The sequence below is a fragment of the Giraffa tippelskirchi genome, chromosome 4 (genome assembly GCF_054371585.1).
Source record: "Giraffa tippelskirchi isolate mGirTip1 chromosome 4, T2T-mGirTip1v1.2.pri, whole genome shotgun sequence".
Classification (NCBI taxonomy): Eukaryota; Metazoa; Chordata; class Mammalia; order Artiodactyla; family Giraffidae; genus Giraffa; species Giraffa tippelskirchi.
This window is the reverse complement of record NC_137278.1, coordinates 44,066,146-44,086,679: the sequence shown is the minus strand read 5'-3', so window position 1 is coordinate 44,086,679 and position 20,534 is coordinate 44,066,146. Positions and strand designations below refer to the sequence as shown.

Below are 20,534 nucleotides of genomic sequence, written 5' to 3'. Positions count from 1 at the left end.
TGAGTAATATTCCATTGTGTATATGTACCACAGCTTCCTTATCCATTCGTCTGCTGATGGACATCTAGGTTGCTTCCATGTCCTGGCTATTGTAAACAGTGCTGCGATGAACATTGGGGTACACGCGTCTCTTTCAATTCTGGTTTCCTCGGTGTGTATGCCCAGTAGTGGGATTACTGGGTCATATGGCAGTTCTATTCCCAGTTTTTTAAGGAATCTCCACACTGTTCTCCATAGTGGCTGTACTAGTTTGCATTCCCACCAACAGTGTAAGAGGGTTCCCTTTTCTCCACACCCTCTCCAGCATTTATTGCTTGTAGACTTTTGGATAGCAGCCATTCTGACTGGTGTGAAATGATACCTCATTGTGGTTTTGATTTGCACTTCTCTAATAATGAGTGATGTTGAGCATCTTTTCATGTGTTTGTTAGCCATCTGTATGTCTTCTTTGGAGAAATGTCTGTTTAGTTCTTTGGCCCATTTTTTGATTGGGTCGTTTATTTTTCTGGAATTCAGCTGTAGGAGTTGCTTGTATATTTTTGAGATTAATTGTTTGTCTGTTGCTTCGTTTGCTATTATTTTCTCCCATTCTGAAGGCTGTCTTTTCACCTTGCTTATAGTATCCTTTGTTGTGCAAAAGCTTTTAAGTTTAATTAGGTCCCATTTATTCATATTTGCTTTTATTTCCAATATTCTGGGAAGTGGGTCATGGAGGATCCTGCTGTGATTTATGTCGGAGAGTGTTTTGCCAATGTTTTCCTCTAGGAGTTTTATAGTTTGTGGTCTTACATTTAGATCTTTAATCCATTTTGAGTTTTTTTGTGTGTATGGTGTTAGAAAGTGTTCTAGTTTCATTCTTTTACAAGTGGTTGACCAGTTTTCCCAGCACCACTTGTTAAAGAGATTGTCTTTTCTCCATTGTATATTCTTGCCTCCTTTGTCGAAGATAAGGTGTCCATAGGTGTGTGGATTTATCTCTGGGCTTTCTATTTTGTTCCATTGATCTATATTTCTATCTTTGTGCCAGTACCATACTGTCTTGATGACTGTGGCTTTGTAGTAGAGCCTGAAATCAGGCAGGTTGATTCCTCCAGTTCCATTCTTCTTTCTCAAGATTGCTTTGGCTATTTGAGGTTTCTTATATTTCCATACAAGTTGTGAAATGATTTGTTCTAGTTCTGTGAAAAATACCGTTGGTAGCTTGATAGGGATTGCATTGAATCTATAGATTGCTTTGGGTAGTATACTCATTTTCACTATATTAATTCTTCCAATCCATGAACACGGTATATTTCTCCATCTGTTTGTGTCCTCTTTGATTTCTTTCATCAGTGTTTTATAGTTTCCTATATATCAGTCTTTTGTTTCTTTAGGTAGATATATTCCTAAGTATTTTATTCTTTTTGTTGCAATGGTGAATGGTATTGTTTCCTTAATTTCTCTTTCTGTTTTCTCATTATTGGTGTATAGGAATGCAAGGGATTTCTGTGTGTTAATTTTATATCCTGCAAATTTACTATATTCATTGATTAGCTCTAGTAATTTTCTGGTAGAATCTTTAGGGTTTTCTATGTAGAGGATCATGTCATCTGCAAACAGCGATAAGGCAAATACTAACAAGTATGAAAGGGGAAATTAACAATAACACAATAATAGTGGGAGACTTTAATACTCCACTCACACATATGGATAGACCAACTAAACAGAAAATTAATAAGGAAACACAAACTTTAAATGATACAATAGAAAAGTTAGATTTAATTGATATTTACAGGACTTTCCACCCCAAAACAATCAATTTCACCTTTTTCTCAAGTGCACATCTTTTCCTATCTGTATTCTTTTTATTTCTTTTTCAGCTCTGATTGCTGTGGCCAAAACTTCCAAAACTATGTTGAATAGTAGTGGTGAAAGTGGGCATCCTTGCCTTGTTCCTGACTTTAGGGGAAATGCTTTCAATTTTTCACCATTGAGGATAAAGTTTGCTGTGGGTTTGTCATATATAGCTTTTATTATGTTGAGGTATGTTCCTTCTATTCCTGCTTTCTGGAGGGTTTTTATCATAAATGGATGTTGAATTTTGTCAAAGGCTTTTTCTGCATCTATTGAGATAATCATATGGTTTTTATCTTTCAATTTGTTAATGTGGTGTATTACATTGATTGATTTGCGGATGTTAAAGAAACCTTGCATTCCTGGGATAAAACCCACTTGGTCATGATGTATGATCTTTTTAATATGATGTTGGATTCTGTTTGCTAGAATTTTACTAAGGATTTTTGCATCTATGTTCATCAGTGATATTGGCCTGTAGTTTTCTTTTTTTGTGGCATCTTTGTCTGGTTTTGGAATTAAGGTGATGGTGGCCTCATAGAATGAGTTTGGAAGTTTACCATCTTCTGCAATTTTCTGAAAGAGTTTGAGTAGGACGGGTGTTAGCTCTTCTCTAAATTTTTGGTAGAATTCAGCTGTGAAGCCGTCTGGTCCTGGGCTTTTGTTTGCTGGAAGATTTCTGATTACAGTTTCGATTTCCGTGCTTGTGATGGGTCTGTTAAGATCTTCTATTTCTTCCTGGTTCAGTTTTGGAAAGTTATACTTTTCTAAGAATTTGTCCATTTCTTCCAAGTTGTCCATTTTATTGGCATATAGCTGTTGGTAGTAGTCTCTTATGATCCTTTGTATTTCTGTGTAGTCTGTTGTGATCTCTCCATTTTCATTTCTAATTTTGTTGACCTGATTCTTCTCCCTTTGTTTCTTGATGAGTCTGGCTAATGGTTTGTCAATTTTGTTTATCTTCTCGAAAAACCAGCTTTTAGTTTTGTTGATTTTTGCTATGGTCTCTTTTGTTTCTTTAGCATTTATTTCTGCCCTAATTTTTAAGATTTCTTTCCTTCTACTAACCCTGGGGTTCTTCATTTCTTCCTTCTCTAGTTGCTTTAGGTGTAGAGTTAGGTTATTTATTTGATTTTTTTCTTGTTTCTTGAGGTACGCCTGTATTGCTATGAACCTTCCCCTTAGCATTGCTTTTACAGTGTCCCATAGGTTTTGGGTTGCTGTGTTTTCATTTTCATTCGTTTCTATGCATATTTTGATTTCTTTTTTGATTTCCTCTGTGATTTGTTGGTTATTCAGAAGCGTGTTGTTTAGCCTCCATATGTTGGAATTTTTAATAGTTTTTTTCCTGTAATTGAGGTCTAATCTTACTGCATTGTGGTCAGAGAAGATGACTGGGATGACTTCAATTTTTTGAATTTACCAAGGCTAGATTTATGGCCCAGGATGTGATCTATCCTGGAGAAAGTTCCATGTGCACTTGAGAAAAAGGTGAAATTGATTGTTTTGGGGTGGAAAGTCCTGTAAATATCAATTAAATCTAATTTGTCTATTGTATCATTTAAAGTTTGTGTTTCCTTATTAATTTTCTGTTTAGTTGGTCTATCCATATGTGTGAGTGGAGTATTAAAGTCTCCCACTATTATTGTGTTATTGTTAATTTCCCCTTTCATTACTTGTTCGTATTTGCCTTATATATTGTGGTGCTCCTATGTTGGGTGCATATATATTTATAATTGTTATATCTTCTTCTTGGATTGATCCTTTGATAATTATGTAGTGTCCTTCTTTGTCTCTTTTCACAGCCTTTATTTTAAAGTCTATTTTATCTGAAATGAGTATTGCGACTCCTGCTTTCTTTTGGTCTCCGTTTGCACGAAATATGTTTTTCCATCCCTTCACTTTCAGTCTGTATGTGTCCCTAGTTTTGAGGTGGGTCCCTTGTAGACAGCATATATAAGGGTCTTGCTTTTGTATCCATTCAGCCAGTCTTTGTCTTTTGGTTGGGGCATTCAACCCATTTACATTTAAGGTAATTATTGATAAGTATGGTCCCGTTGTCATTTACTTTGTTGTTTTGAGTTCGTGTTTAAACATCCTTTCTGTGTTTCCTGTTTAGAGAAGATCCTTTAGCATTTGTTGGAGAGCTGGTTTGGTGGTGCTGAATTCCCTCAGCTCTTGCTTGTCTGTAAAGCTTTTGAATTCTCCTTCATATCTGAATGAGATCCTTGCTGGGTACAGTAATCTGGGTTGTAGATTATTCTCTTTCATTACTTTAAGTATGTCCTGCCATTCCCTTCTAGCCTGAAGAGTTTCTATTGAAAGATCAGCTGTCATCCTTATGGGGATCCCCTTGTGTGTTAATTGTTGTTTTTCCCTTGCTGCTTTTAATATTTGTCTTTGTGTTTGATCTTTGTTAATTTGATTAATATGTGTCTTGGGGTGTTTTGCCTTGGGTTTATCCTGTTTGGGACTCTCTGGGTTTCTTGGTCTTCTGTGACTCTTTCCTTCCCCATTTTAGGGAAATTTTCAACTATTATCTCCTCGAGTATTTTTTCATGGCCTTTCCTTTTATCTTCTTCTTCTGGGACTCCTATGATTCGAATGTTGGGGCGTTTCATATTGTCCCAGAGGTCCCTGAGGTTTTCCTCATTTCTTTTGATTCTTTTTTCTTTTTTCCTCTCTGCTTCGTTTATTTCCACAATTCTATCTTTTACCTCACTTATCCTATCTTCTGCCTCCGTTATTCTACCGTTGGTTCCCTCCAGAGTGTCTTTTATCTCCTTTATTTCATTATTCATTATATATTGACTCCTTTTTATTTCTTCTAGGTCCTTGATAAACATTTCTTGCATCTTCTCAATCCTTGTCTCCAGGCTGTTTATCTGTACCTCCATTTTGTTTTCAAGATTTTGGATCATTTTTATTATCATTATTCTAAATTCTTTTTCAGATAGATTCCCTATCTCCTCCTCTTTTGTTTGGTTTGGTGGGCATTTCTTATTTTCCTTTACTTGCTGAGTATTTCTCTGCCTTTTCATCTTGTTTAGATTGCTGTGTTTGGCGTGGCCTTTCTGTATTCTGGTAGTTTGAAGTTCCTCTTTATTGTGGAGGTTCCTCACTGTGGGTGGGGTTGGATGGGTGGCTTGTCAAGGCTTCCTGGTTGGGGGAGCTTGTGTCGGTGTTCTGGTGGGTGGATCTGGATCTCTTTTCTCTAGAGTGCAATGGAGTGTCCAGTATTGAGTTTTGAGATGTCTATGGATTTGGTATGCCTCTGGGCAGCCTGTATATTGATGCTCAGGGCTATGTTCCTGCATTGCTGGAGAATTTGCGTGGTATGTCTTGCTCTGGAACTTATTGGCTCTTGGGTGGAGCTTGGTTTCAGTGTATATGTGGAGGCTTTTGGATGATCTCTTATTAATTAATGTTTCCTCTGCTGCTAAGTCACTTCAGTCGTGTCCGACTCTGTGCGACCCCATAGACGGCAGCCCACCAGGCTCCACCGTCCCTGGGATTCTCCAGGCAAGAATACTGGAGTGGGTTGCCATTTCCTTCTCCAGTGCATGAAAGGGAAAAGTGAAAGTGAAGTCGCTCAGTCGTATCCGACTCTTAGCGACCCCATGGACTGTAGCCTACCAGGCTCCTCCGTCCATGGGATTTTCCAGGCAAGAGTACTGGAGTGGGATGCCATTGCCTTCTCCGTGTTTCCTCTGGCTTTCAGTCTTATTCTTGCAGTAGCCTCAAGACTTCTCCATCCATACAGCATCAATAATAAAACTTTTAGGTTAATGATGAAAAGATTCTCCACAGTGAGGGATACCCAGAGAGGTTCACTGAGTTACATGGAGAGGTGAAGGGGGGGAGGTTGAGGTGACCAGAAGGAGAAGAGGGGGACTCAAACGTGGAGAGAGCAGTCTAGCCAGTAAGCACTTCCCTCTGTGCTCTCCACAGTCTGGAACCCTCAGAGAGGTTCACAGAGATACATAGAGAGGGGCGAGAAAGGTAATAGAGGTGAGCATGAGTAGAAAGGGAACGATCAAGAGGGGAGAGAGAGATCTGGGCAGTATGCTGTTCCCGAAGTGTTCTCTGGTGCCCAGAACACCTTCAGAGATTCACAGAATTGGGTTGAGAAGAGAAGGACAAGGGTGGGAGATAGAGGTTCCTTGGGGGAGAAGAAAGAGCATCAACAGGGGGAGAGAGTAATCAAGCCAGTAATCACAGTCCTGAGTAAAAATGGGTACTAAAGATTGGGTTCTTAAATGTACAAAATTGATATCAAATATGTAAAACAAAGATTAAAAATCTAGAGTAGAGGTTAGAGTCTTAGAAAAATACAATATAAAAAAAAGAAAAAAGAAAACAAAATCACAAAAAGTATAAGATATATGTATGTAGTTTGCTTTAAAAATAGGGTTTTTTTTTTGCAAGGTAATAGTGGGTTATAAAAATGAAAATTAAAGGTGTAATAGAGGACTTGAAGAAAAAAGTAAAAAAAAAAATTTTTTTTAATTAGAAAGGAAAAAAAAAAATGATAATAGTAAAAATATATCCAGGACTTTCTCTGGAGCTGTTGGAGCAGTGTGGGGTCTGTTCAGTTTCAGATAGATCCTTGTTCCTGCTTATACTTTTCAAGATCTATAGGCTCCTTTCAATGCAGTCAGTGATAACTATAGGGATTTTAATCTGTTGGCCTGTCACTTCCAAAGTGCTTCCCTCTGTTTATTTGGCTTCTGTTTCCAGGTCTCTTCAGTGTCTAATTTCCGCCCTGCCACAAAGGGGCAGAGGTGGTCTCTTTAGGTTCACTTGTTCAGTCGTGCTGTGGGGAGGGAGGAACACTGCAAACCAATATCACTGGCGTGTGTGTGGTGAGCTCGCAGTGTTTCGGCCGCACTGGGTTCGTCCCCGCTCACGGCGTGTGTGCTTTCCCCATCTACCCTGCTCAGGCTTCAGGTTACTCGGCCGGGGAGTGGGCCCTGAGATGCGTGCACTTCCCAGGTCTAAGCCGCTCAGCTTCAGGTTCCCTGGTACTCCACGAAGGCGCAGACTCGGTTGGGCCCGCGGTTTGTGCCATTCCCGGTCAGAGCAGCTCAGGCAGCCAGGAGTTTGGCGAGCGTACTCTCCCCTGTTGGGGCGGTGCGGCTTATCACCTCCCTGGTCCCCGCCTCGGTTTACGGGCGCGCCCGGCTCCGGTGTGCTTTGTGTTACTTCTGGGGAGCTGGTCTCTGGCTGCGACCCTCCCGGCGGCTGTCGACCCTCCGGGATCTCAGGCAGTCTTTGCTTAGAAACTGGGAGCCTGTTTGCAGTTTGGTAGGGGGTGCCCTCTCTGGGGCCGAGTTTGCCCCTTTCCAGCTCTGGCTGGCCCCGCCTGCCTGCTGTGTCCGGCGGGGGATGGGGCGGTCCGCAGCCGGCTAGCTCTCCTCTGGTATTGCTCAGTCCTTTGTTCTGTGAGCGGGCCGGCAGTGCCTTAGATTTGGGCTTTTCGAGGGATAGTTCTCTTCTCTGGCTGTCCCACAGTTTAGGTTGCTATCTCACGTTAGCTCCCTCAGATTGCCCTCAGGGCACTCGGGCCCGGTCCTTACCCTAAGCAGTGCCGCCCGCTCCTCTCCATTCAGCCCCCACTTGCTGGTGGCGGATGCGAGCGTCTGGGGTTCTTTGCTGGGAGTTGCCTTTAGGCACGTAATCTCTGGGTTTTATTTATTTTTTCTCCAAGTTATGTTGCCCTCCAAGATTCGAAATCTTCCCCCAAACCCGCCGGTGAGAGAGTTTCCTGGTGTTTGGAAACTTCTCCTCTTTCACGACTCCCTCCCCAGGACGGGTCTCCGTCCCTAACTCTTTTGTCTCTCTTTTTATCTTTTATATTTTCTCGTACCTCCTTTTGAAGATAATGCACTATTTTTCTGGACACCTGATGTCTTCTGCCAGCTTTCAGAAGTTGTTTTGTGAAGTTTGCTCAGCGTTCAGATGTTCTTTGGATAAATTTGTGGGGGAGAGAGTGGTCTCCCCGTCCTATTCCTCCGCCATCTTAGCTCCGCTCCGTGATTGCTTTGTTTTATGTTTTTGGTTTTTTGGTCATGAGACACATGGGATCTTGACTCCCCGATCAGGGATTGAACCCACACCCCTTGCATTGGAAGCTCGAAATCTTAACCATTGGACTGCCAGGGAAGTCCCTATGGTTTCTTTTTGATTATTAGTTGTCTTTGAATAAGGTCTGCTACTGGCTGAATAACAGTATGACAAGTAGAGAAGCTGGTGAGGGAATTAAAGTCTTTCAACTTCAACAGTTCTTATTGTTTCAAACACCCTTTCAGTTATTTCCTTTTCCTTGGGGACCATCTCCTCTTAGCTTTTAGTATTCTGGAAACCCGTGTTAGACTCATAAACTTCCTTTGATGCAGTCTGGTGGTCCCTGCCTCTACTTCCTCTACCCCTTACTTCATCCTGTGCATTGTTGCTGCATGTCTCCCCCTCTGGAGGCGAGGTCAGCAGGTGGCTCCAGCCCTGCCTCTTCTGACCCTCTGCAGTATAGATCCCACTCTCTGTGGGACATTCTCCAATCTCTACAGGCAGCCTGTGTTACCTTATCTCATAAATGCAATAAAGATGTCATCAGCCAACTTTCCATCATGGTCCTTTGAGAAGATCTGGGTCCTCCCGTGGATCTAAGGAGGTACCTGGTATCTGTCTTCCCTGTTCTGGTTCTGATCCCACAGTAATCAACAGGTTTGCTTAACAGCTTCTCATTGACAGGTTTGGTCCTTCCTTGTCTCATTGAAAATGGAGGTCTCCCTCTATTTTTCATTTCTTTTGCTTTGTTCATTGAGTTTCATAAAAGGATAGTGGGATAAATATTTTAACAGGAAGTTTCTTGTCTTGAAAGGCTAATTGATAATATAGCCTATTTATAGCTTGAGAAGATTTATCTGTATTATATTTATATGTGAGTGTGCTAGAAATTATAAATAGGAACATGATCTATTTTTCCATTAGTTTATATTCTTCTGCTTCCTTAGTTTTAAAAGTGTCCTTGTTTGTCATGAATAGCACTTTAAATTCTGTTGGTTTCTTTTCAAAATGAAGATATCTTTGTGACTTTTTATTATAAAAATAGCATATGCTCGTCGTAAAACATCAAACAATATTGAAAAGAAAAATCACAGTGAAAATCATTGAAAACCCCACCATTCTATGTAACTACTATTAACTTTGAGTGATCATCTTTTGAGAGTTTTTCTAAGTATACACAAATGTATCTGTAATTTGACAAAATGGGGTGATAAGTGCTGTTCTGTAAAGTTTTAAAAATTATAAAAATTCTGTGTTAATACATTATCATTAGAAGAAATTCAAAGGATGCTGACAAGCCCTTCCTTACTCTTTCCATCCTTTTCCCTTCTTTTGGGAAAAGCATTGGTTTCAGACTTCCAGGCTTCTCCATTATTCATTTAAATACATTTATAAACACATGAAACCTACATGATTTTTGAAAACATGAATTAGATCACACTGAATATGACTGAAATTCTAAATTTGGTATTTTCTTTTTTGTTATTGTGAATAGGATCTCATTTTTAATTAATATTTCTAATGAGTTCAAAGGAATTGTGTTTTGAATATACACTGTATCTTATATTCATCCACTTTACTCAACTGTTTCATTAATTTACATGAAGCCTGCATATCACCGCAGTGGCCAGATGACCATTTTAGGTGACTGGGGTGAAGGTGGGACTCATAGGGCTTCCTGTTTTGCTTCTATTTTTAATGTCTGCTTTACATTAAAGATAAAACCAGCTTTGTTTTAAGTAACTTTGTATCATATTATTGTAATATGTTTCTATTCCTCTTTTTATAAGTGAAAAGTGACTTGAATTTTATCAAGTGCTGTTTCAGCATCTGTTGAAATCGTCACATTTTTCATTATTTAATCCAGTGAATTGGGTGATATTTTATTGTAATTATTAATAACACTTGCCTTTGTGTCAAACACTTCAATCATTCTTGAGATAAAGCCTCTTTGGCCATAAATAAATATTAGTGAAATCTATGTTTATTTTAATGTGAGATTTGGGGGTGGCTTTGATCAGGTGAAGATTCCCTATGTTGGGGCCAGTGTGAGGAAAACAGGAGAGACTCCATCTTGACACCTGTCATCCGTTTTAAAGACAGGACGTGAACTGGGCCTGAACCTTGCCCAAGAGTGAGGAAACCATTGCTAGTGGAGAAGTCATAAATGCTGTTCTCACCTGGAGACTTCCCTCCCTACAGATGACAAACGGAGATTACAGTTGAAGTCAGGCTGCCCCTGTTAGATTAACCATGGAGACATCCCCCTTGATGTATAATCGTTCCCCCCTCCCCTGCCTTTAACCTTAATTGCTTGTTCTCCTAGCACCTACTTGTTGTAAAACTCAATCATATACAAGAAAGAGGTTGCTAACATGTAACCAGTCACGTAGTGGGGGGTATAAAACTGGGCTTCTCAGAAACATCAGGGTCCTTGTTGGAAGTGATTCCCCTTGGACCCGCTGGTGTAATAAACTGTACTCCACTGTCTTGAGTGTTCTGAGGTGTGTTTTGCGACTCTGGATTCCACAATTCCTAAAGCAGTGCTTCTTACCCTTTTCCTATTGTACCCATAATAAGGACTTTTGACATTTTTTTCTTAATTGACCCCCATGTAATTTTAATTCCACAGATATACTATATATCTGTATATATACTGTCTGTATACCTGCACTTTCTATGTAAAAATGAATAAGATTTTTTAGCCCCTTTGAGAATCAAATTGCTCCATCAGATTGCATTGAGCTGTCACTCTATTGTGAATACATGGCCTATAGTATTCTTTGTACATTACCTTTATTAGATTTCAGGATCAAGCCCTGTGTGTTTTTATATCTTGGGATAAACTATGCAATAGGCCATACTTTCAAGGTTCAGAAACAAGCTAAGGAATAGCAGAGCTGCTTTAAGTGAAGACCCAGTCTATTCATCAACTCCCCTGTGAACATCCTAATAAAGACAGACCAAGAAATACATTTGACCCTTGTCATCACTAGCAAAGTCAGCCCCAGGGCTTTCCAATTTCACTCCAGTCCATCCCTAGAAGGCCTTTTGCTAGGCAAGACTTTGTAAACTGTGGCCCACAGCTCTTCACAATGTCAATCACAAGCCCTTTAGCATGTGGATCAGAGTGTTTGCAATACTTAGTGGATAAGAGAGGTTATAGGACAGGAGAGGAAACCAAGAGGTGATAACCTAGAATGTTATTAGACTCCTAAAGCTGTATGCATTGTGCATATGGCCTTAGCTGGACAGCATGACAGTCAAAGAGAACACGACTCCATAGGGAAAGCTGCTTATAAAGCCAAGAAAGTGAAACCAAGGATTGACAGTACAACAGAGTTCGAACCCAGAGAGAAGTGGAGGACAGAGGTTGGAGTCACAGACTGAGCTGTAGACTGGGATGTTGCAGTAAGTATTAAAGTACGTATAGATGAGAGCCCAAGGCTGTGTTCTCAGTTCAGTTCAGTCGCTTAGTTGTGTCCAACTCTTTGCAACCCCATGGACTGAAGCACGCCAGGCTTCCCTGTCCATCACCAACTCCCAGAGCTTACTCAAATTCATGTCCATCGAGTCAGTGATGCCATCCAACCATCTCATCCTCTGTCGTCCGCTTCTCCTCCCGCCTTCAATCTTTCCCAGCATCAGGGTCTTTTCCAATGAGATGATTCTTCGCATCAGGTGGCCAAAGGATTGGAGTTTCAGCTTCAGCATCCATCCTTCCAATGAATATTCAGGACTGATTTCCTTTAGGATGGGCTGGTTGGAACTCCTTGCTGTCCAAGGGACTCTCAAGAGTCTTCTCTAACACCATAGTTCAAAAGTATCAATTCTTCAGTGCTCAGTTTTCTTTATAGTCCAATTCTCATGTCCATACGTGACTATATTGGAGAAGGAAATGACAACCCACTCCAGTATTCTTGCCTGGAGAATACCAGGGATGGGGGAGCCTGGTGGGCTGCTGTCTATGGGGTCGCACAGAGTTGGACACAACTGAAGCGACTTAGCAGCAGCAGCAGCATATGTGACTGTTGGAAAAACCATAGCTTTGACTAGACAGACCTTTGTTTGCAAAGTAATACCTCTGCTTTTTAATATGCTGTCTAGGTTGGTTATAACTTTTCTTCCAAGGAGCGAGTGTCTTTTAATTTCATGGCCGCAGTCACCATCTGCAGTGATTTTGGAGCCCCCCAAAAATAAAGTCTGACACTGTTTCCATTGTTTCCCCATCTATTTGCCATGAAGTGATGGGACCAGATGCCATGATCTTAGTTTTCTGAATGTTAAGTGTTAAGCCAATTTTTTCAGTCTCCTCTTTCACTTTCATCAAGAGGCTCTTTAGTTCTTCTTTGCTTTCTGCCTTAAGGGTGGTATCGTCTGCATATCTGAGGTTATTGATGTTTCTCCTGGAACTCTTAATTCCAGCTTGTGCTTCATCCAGTCCAGCATTTCTCATGGAAGTGGTCAAACAGAAGATGGCAAGAGTGAACGTCAACATTTTAGGAATCAGCAAACTAAAATGGACTGGAATGGGTGAATTTAACTCAGATGACTAGTATATCTACTACTATGGGCAAGAATCCGTTAGAAGAAATGGAGTAGTCATCATAGTCAACAAGAGTATGAAATACAGTACTTGGATACAATCTCAAAAACAACAGAATGATCTCTGTTTGTTTCCAAGGCAAACCATTCAATATAGCAGTAATCCAAGTCTATGCCCCAACCAGTAATGCTGTGTTCTCAAAGGCTTAGTATTAATATATTGCCTGTAGCACATGTCTGTTTTGAAGCGTTAGTCCTGCCTTAAAGGGCTAGAACTTGATTTCCATTTTTCAAAGTAGGTAATTAGTCTTGGAAAGTTTGGGAGGATTTAGCATTCACCCATTTTGTGGTGAGGTCTTTCCAGGTTGCACATTGGTGAAGAATCCATTGCCAATGCAGGAGATAAGAGTTCAGTCCCTGGGTCAGGAAGATCCCTTGGAGTAGGAAATGGCAACCCAATCCAGCATTTCTGCCTGGAAAATTTTATGGACAGAGGAGCCTGGCAGGCTACAGTCCTTGGGGTCACAGAGAGTCAGACACAACTGAACACGCGTGCACACACACACATGCTCACATACTATGGTGGACACACCCTAAGATGACCTCCAATAAATACCACTCTTGTATAATCAATCCCCTCCTTTTAGATGTAAGTGGAACCTGTGACTTGCTTCTAACTATCAATAGTATACGATGGCAAAGGTGATGAGATGCCTCTCCTTAGTTACATATGATAGATATTGATACAGATAGATAGATAGACAGATAGACAGATTGACTGGAGAGGTTCTCCGGTTGGCCTTGAAGGAGCAAACTGCCATGTTGCAAATGGCCAATGGAGAGGCCATGTGGCAAGGAGCCACAGGTGGCCTTAGGACCTGAGGATAGCCAACAGTTAGTAAGAAGCTGGGGCCTTAGACACACAGCCACAGGAAAATGAATTCTGCCAACAATGAGCTTGGAACCCCTAGATTTTCCCTTAGTCTAGTCACCAGATGAGAATGCTTTGATTACCACCTGTGAAACTCTGAGCCAGGAACCCAACTAAGCTGTACCTGAGCTCCTGAGCCAGAGAAACTGTAAGATAATAAATATGTGTTCTTTTAAGTCACTGAATTTGTGGTAATTTGTTATGCAGCAACAGAATACCATTGCTATACACATATATATGTGTGTGTATATATACATATATATATATATATACATATATCAGAAAAGGCAATGGCACCCCACTCCAGTACTCTTGTCTGGAAAATCCCATGGATGGAGGAGCCTGGTAGGCTGCAGTCCATGGGGTTGCTAAGAATCAGACATGACTGAGCGACTTCACTTTCACGCATTGGAGAAGGAAATTTCAACCCACTCCAGTGTTCTTACCTGGAGAATCCCAGGGACAGGGGAGCCTGGTGGGCTGCCATCTATGGGGTCGCACAGAGTCGGACATGACTGAAACGACTTAGCAGCAGTAGCAGCAGCAGCAGCGTATACATATATATATACATATATATATATATACATCTGTATACTTCCAGTTGAGTAACTTTCAAATTTCCTTCCCCCTCCCCAAGTTATTATTTTAATATTTACTAGGTTAAACATGGACTTTAATATTGTAAAAAAATTATACTTTTCTTTCATATGTTCAAATTTTATTAGCATATGTTTTGTGTTCTATATTTATTTAAAATTTTGATATATTAGGGGCTTCCCTAGTAGCTCAGCTGGTAAAGAATCTGCTTGCAAAGCAGGAGACGCTGGTTTGATTCCTGGGTCGGAAAGATCCACTGGAGAAGGGATAGGCTACCCACTCCAGTTTTCTTGGGCTTCCCTGGTGGCTCAGCTGGTAAAGAATCCGCCTGTAATGTGGGAGACCTGGGTTCAATCCCTGGGTTGGGTTCTATCCCTGGGTTGGGGTTGATCCCTGGGTTGGGAAGATCCCCTGGAAAAGGGGATGGCTACCCATTCCAGTATTCTGGCCTGGAGAATTCCATAGTCCATGGGGTCACAAAGAGTTGGACATGACTGAATGGCTAAATTTCCTTCTAATTTTCTAAATTTCCTTCCCCCTCCCCAAGTTATTGGTTTAATATTTACTAGGTTAAATATGGAATTTAATATTGTAAAAAAAAATTGTACTTTTCATTCATGTGTTCAAATTTTATTAACATATGCTTTTGTGTTCTACTTTCATTTAAAATTTTTATATATTGGTTATTATCTCCTTTCTCAATTCATATTTTATTGAAATGCCTTTACTTTTCAAATACTGAGCTTTTGTTTCTATTTACTGATCCAGAGAAGCTATTTTTCAGTTTTAAAATGATGTCCTTCTGCTTTTATGATCATATTTTCTTCTTCCTCTTTAGTCTGGCTCTCTTCTCCATCCCTTTCTTGTATTGTCAGTTGAATTCTTTCTAAAATGTTCCCTTTTACCAACCACAAAAAATAAGAAAATTTTAAAACATAAAATTTCCTAAAAGTACTGCTTTCACTGCATTCCACAGAGATTACTGTGGCATTTTTTTTTTTTTTGCTTGTTTTTTGTATTTTACTGTGGCATGTTTTAAACATCATTGTTTTCTGAATAAACTCCTTAAGTATTCTTGATTTCCTTTCCAATTCAACTGTTGACTCAGTAAGAATTTTTATGTTTCCAAGTACTTGGTTTATTTTTGTTTTGGTTGTTACTTTATATTTCATCCTCTTTTGGCCTGAGAACATCGCACGTATCATTTCTGTTCTTTTTGAACTAATAGAGATCATGTCTGTGGCTTAGCATGTGATGTATGACACCATATGGGCAATTGCCATGGGCAGTTGGAAGTTATACATAGTACAAGATATCTATTAATTATATCTCTAAGAGATTTTTTTCTCCGGGGCTGGGACAGGCTCAGGGGCTAAAATGAGAGTTGAAGAACATTCAAGGGTGTATTCACAGGGGTATCCTGATTCCAGGCTCATCTGGGAATGGCACCACTCAAACAGCCTAGGAGTATGTTGCTGAAATAGAGGGGACTAATTAAGAGAAGAGCTGGTGAGACAGGCCAGAGAGATGGAGAAATGGTGTGTCATTTGCATGGTGAGGCAGGTCCAACAGTAGACAAGCAGAGACGCTGAAGAGGGGATAGGGAGAGAGGTGTGGATCTCTGGCACGTTTCAGGGTGGCATGTTCTGCTATCCTTCAAGGTCATGAATACCACACTAGAGCACAGCCTGAAATTAGGAGGAGCCCAAACACGTGATAATTTCCATACTCTACTGGTTCTGGAGGCCTGCCAGACTTGCCCTTAGTTAGGAAAAGTACTCTCTTTGATTAAGGTGCCATATTTGCATTTCTTTTATTATGCAGTTGAATTCAAGCCTCACTGAGGATAGGACAGTAAAATCTCTTACTATAGTTGTTTTTCTAAAATGAAATTTTCTTATATTTATGCCCATTTTCTTTTCTGTATTTTATAGCTATATTTTAGGTTCATAAATACTCAGTGTTCTTAATTTTTTATGGTTAAACATGTCTTTTTCACTATATATAGATGATCTTTTCCATTCCTTTGAATACTTTTTGCTTTTATTTGGTAGTCATGCATGCATGCTAAGTTGTTTCAGTCGTGTCCAACTCTTTGCGACTCTATGGAATGTAGCCTGCCAGGCTCCTCTTTTCATGGGCTTCTCTAAGTAAGAATACTGGAGTGGGTTGCCATCCCCTTCTCTAGGGGATCTTCCCCACCCAGGGATTGAACCCACATCTCCTGTGTCTCCTGCATTGGCAGGCAGGTTCTTTTACCACTAGTGCCACCTGGGAAGCCCATTTGGTAGGCAGTGAAAAGCAAAAAAAATTTTTTTCTCGTAGAAAAGAATTAAAGTTCTGATTATTGTTAGTTAGGACCAAGGGTAGAAAAGAAAATGTTTATTATTTGTTTTAAGTTAATTGCCCATTACTGCTAAAAAACAATTGACTAACCACATATACTTACTTGCAAGATACCAGTAAACAAAAGACTTAATAGAAAAGAGATAAGGAAATATAAAAATTAAAATAAAATATAAACTCAGGAAATGACTAAACATGACGGTAAATGAATATAGTCAAAATTTTTCTACTGTAAACAAAGTGCCTCAATTCAGATTGAAAAACAAAATCTGTTAGTAAATTAAGAGGTACATTCAAAGGTTTTTAAAAGACAAAGCCCAGAAATTTATACAAATATTTCTATCAAAGTGTTAGTCTCTCAGTCGTGTCCAACTCTTTGCTATCCCCTGGACTGCAGCGCACCAGGCTCCTCTATTCATGGAATTTTCCAGGCAGGAATACTGGAGTAGGTTGCCATGCCCTCCTCCAGGGAATCTTCCAGACCCAAGGATCGAACTCTAGTCTCCTGCATTGCAGACAGATTCTTTACCCTCTGAGCCACGACAGAAAGAAGAGAAAGGAGGATTTCTGGAATCATGAGCAGCATCTGAGGGCCCCTCATTTCCTCAATCCAGTTCTCCCACAGAGAAGAGGCCACTGCCCTCAAATGCCTCAGCTCTGAGGTGTGCTGTCAGAGGTCTCTGGGGAATCCCCTTGTCATGGATACAAACCTCAGTCCACAAATTCAAGTGAGGAAACAACATAAGCTTCTCTGTTTTCTTGACACAACTGAACTTCTAGTTCCAGTTTCCCATGCCATCAATGTCTCAGTCTTCATCTCAGCCACATGGGGTCTGCTCCTCTTTCCCCAGGGTGTCTAGTTCTGGAGGACTTCCCATGGCAGGAGATGAAGGGGCAGGTGCTCCTTGGTTTCTCTGGGGGCAAAGGGTCCCTCAGGACTGGGCATCCCTCCATAGCTGCACTGCCCTTCAGTGCCTGCAGATCACCCTGCCAGGCTATGCCAGGCTCTGTCTGCCTTGCCATGCTGCACACACCTCCCTTATCTAAGGCCTTGATACCTCTCTGAATGGGATTCTGTCTGAAAATGAGGTGTGTGTACGTGCTCAGTCATTCAGTTGTGTCCTACTCTTTGTGACCCCATAGACTGTAGCCTGCCAGGCTCCTCTGTCCATGGAATTTTCCAGCCAAGAATACTGGAGCAGGTTGCCATTTCCTCCTTCAGGGGATCTTCCCAACCCAGGGATCGAACTCGCATCTCCTGTGTCTCCTGCATTAGCAGGCAGATTCTTCACCACTGAGCTACCTAGGAAGCCCAGAAAATGAGACACAGGTCTGCTATACATGTTCATTCAGGATTTTGTTCTCTCTCTGGGGGCTCTGCTCAGGACAAAGTTCTCTGAACCTTTTTGTCTGTGATCTACTAACATCTAAGACAGGAGTAGCAAATTAGTAGCTTACAGTCTAGATCCAGTCCAAGAGGTTTTTATCTGGCTCAAACAGTATTTAAAGATTCTTTTGAAAAGATTATGAACATTTTTTTAAAAGGAGAGGTTTAGCACTTATATCCAGCTACCAATTTACAGGAAATGCAGAAGACAGAGGAAACATGTTAAATGACACAACAAAATCCAGACCGTAGAACACGCTATACAATAAAGGACCTGCCTTCATTAACAGATATATCACCAGGGTCAAAAAAGTGGGGAATGAATCTAGAGATTAAAGGAAACTTAAAAACATTAATCATGTGCACTGTGTAGACTTTGGATCCTATTTCAAACAAACTATAAAAATAAAAATAATGTAAAATAAACATTTATAACTACCACGAGAAACTGTAAAGTTTAACACTGACAGACTGTTTGAAAATTATTGTGGTTTATTTAGTTATGATACTGTGTTATGGTTTTAAAAAAACGTGAGTTCTTATCTTTACAAAGAAAATTATGAGTCTGGGATTTACTTTAAACTCATCTAGGACTAGAGAAGGGTGGGGTTATAGAAGAAACAAAATTGGTCATGAGCTGATAATTGTTGAAACTTAGTCATGGGTACAAGGAAGTTCATTATACTATTTTCCCTAACTTTATTTATACTTTTTTGCCTAACTTTAAATATGTTTGCAATTTCCTATAGTGACCTTTTGTTTTTTTGAAGGCGAGCTTCCACATAAAAATTCTAATTTTGGATTGTTTTGGGAAAATGAAAATATCTGGTAATATTATTATCTGGTAAAATAATAAATTATGTGTAACAACTAGCCAAATTGAGAAGTATTACGTGAAGTCGCCATCCAGGGAACCACAGGCCCTGACGCTCCTTAGTGCCCATAAAGCCCACTTCCTGTATCTGTGCTGCTGCCTCAACATCAGTGTCTGGTTTGCAAACCACAGAACTTTTCTTTCCTTCCTTCTGACATTCTACTTCACTCAGCCCAGCCATCATGGTTTAGGTCAGGCTGGGCCAAAGTGAGTGCTTGACTTCCCCCTTTTTTCCATGATATTTTTTTCCTAAATTTTTTTTTTTTTGTGCCCTGAAACTTCTTTGGTCCCACATGAGTGAAGGAGTTTGAAACTCAGAAGCTACAAGGAGATACCTCTCTCTCCTCCATCCCTTCTGCTACGTCAGGTGTCACATCCCTTCCCTGAGCCAGTGGGAAAGAACAATGTGAGACTTTGAAAGGGGAAGCAGGAGATCAAGACAGGAAGGAAAATGTGGTTAAGAGGGAGAGATGGGTCTTACACATACCAGACTGGCAAGTGTTAAAAAGTTGGACGATATCAAGTGCCACCAAAGGTGAAGGAAAGCAGAAAACCTCATGGGAATAGGTTAACGGGTATAGTCTTTCTGGGAAGCAGATTGAAGTGTTAAGTGAAATGGAATATGGACCAATTCTACAACCCTGCACTCAGGGATGCTGAGCCCAGAGACATTCTTGCCCAGGCCCCCAAAGAAATGTGTGGGTATGTTCTTGTAGAACTGTTTGTAATGGTTAAGATTTGGAAACACCTAGAAGCTTTTTCGGAGAAGGCAGTGGCACCCCACTCCAGTGCTCTTGCCTGGAAAATCCCATGGACGGAGGAGCCTGGTAGGCTACAGTCCATGGGGTCGCTAAGAGTCAGACATGACTGAGCGACTTCGCTTTCACTTTTCCCTTTCATGCACTGGAGAAGGAAATGGCAACCCACTCCAGTGTTCTTGCCTGGAGAATCCCAGGGATGGTGGAGCCTGGTGGGCTGCCGTCTATGGGGTCGCACAGAGTCGGACACGACTGAAGCGACTTAGCAGCAGCAGCAGCAGCAGCAGCAGCAGCAGAAGCTTATTCATAGGAAAGTAGGTAAATAAATTGTTATATGAAAATGATGAGTACTATTCAGCAGATAAAAGGTCCATTTTTTCTTTTATATTAACTTGGAAACATCTCAAAATCTCATAATCTTGACTGGAAAAAAAAAGTGAGAAAAGAATGACATGTAAACCAAAAGACCACTTAAGGATATTTTCAAAGATAGGCACAAAGTAATATTAATCTTGGGCCTAGATACAAATAGAAATACAGATTGGCTGGACACAAAGAATGATAGAAGAGAAAAATGAGGTTGGGGATAGAGTGAAGGGGTCAAAATATCAAGTAAAACAATAGTGAGCTCTGCATATGGTAATAAAGATGGCGCATGTATGGCTAACCCCTCCTGAGCACAGGTGGTCTTGGCAAACAGTAAACTGAAGCAAAACAAAACAGAGTTAATGTTTAAAATATTAACCTGGTGCCTATGGGAAGAGAAGTCTGTGAATAACTGGAGGTCTGATGTGTGCCCAAAAGTGACAGAGCAGTCCTACAGGCTCTGAGATTCCCACGACTGATCTCCTGCTGGGTCACCCCATAGCTTGGCCTTGAGCTGCTTCTATCACAGACTTTCAGCCTCCTCCCAGCACTACTGACTGCTCTCAGGAAATCTGCTCAATCCTGAGATTTCCCTACAGAGATTGTCGCCATGGGCTGTTTTCCTCTTCTTTCTTTAAATTGGAGTTTAGTTGGCTTTAGGTGGTGCAGTGGTAAAGAATCCACCTGCCCATGCAGGAGACGCAAGAGACACAGTTTCGATCCCAGAGTTGGGGAGGTCCTCTGGAAGAGGAAACAGCATCCCACTCCAGTATCCTTGCCTGGAGAATCCCATGAACAGAGGAGTCTGGTGGGCTACAGTCCATGGAGTTG

At 40.8% G+C, this 20,534-nt stretch overlaps 1 long non-coding RNA gene across 1 annotated transcript; it reads left to right on the top strand.

The window, feature by feature from the left end:
* Positions 1 to 10,190: 10,190 nt before the first annotated feature.
* Positions 10,191 to 14,898, top strand: LOC145546127 (uncharacterized). Its single transcript, XR_014082529.1, has 2 exons — positions 10,191 to 12,884; positions 14,393 to 14,898. It is a non-coding gene; the product is annotated as an uncharacterized LOC145546127 (long non-coding RNA).
* The last annotated feature ends 5,636 nt before the right edge of the window (positions 14,899 to 20,534 follow it).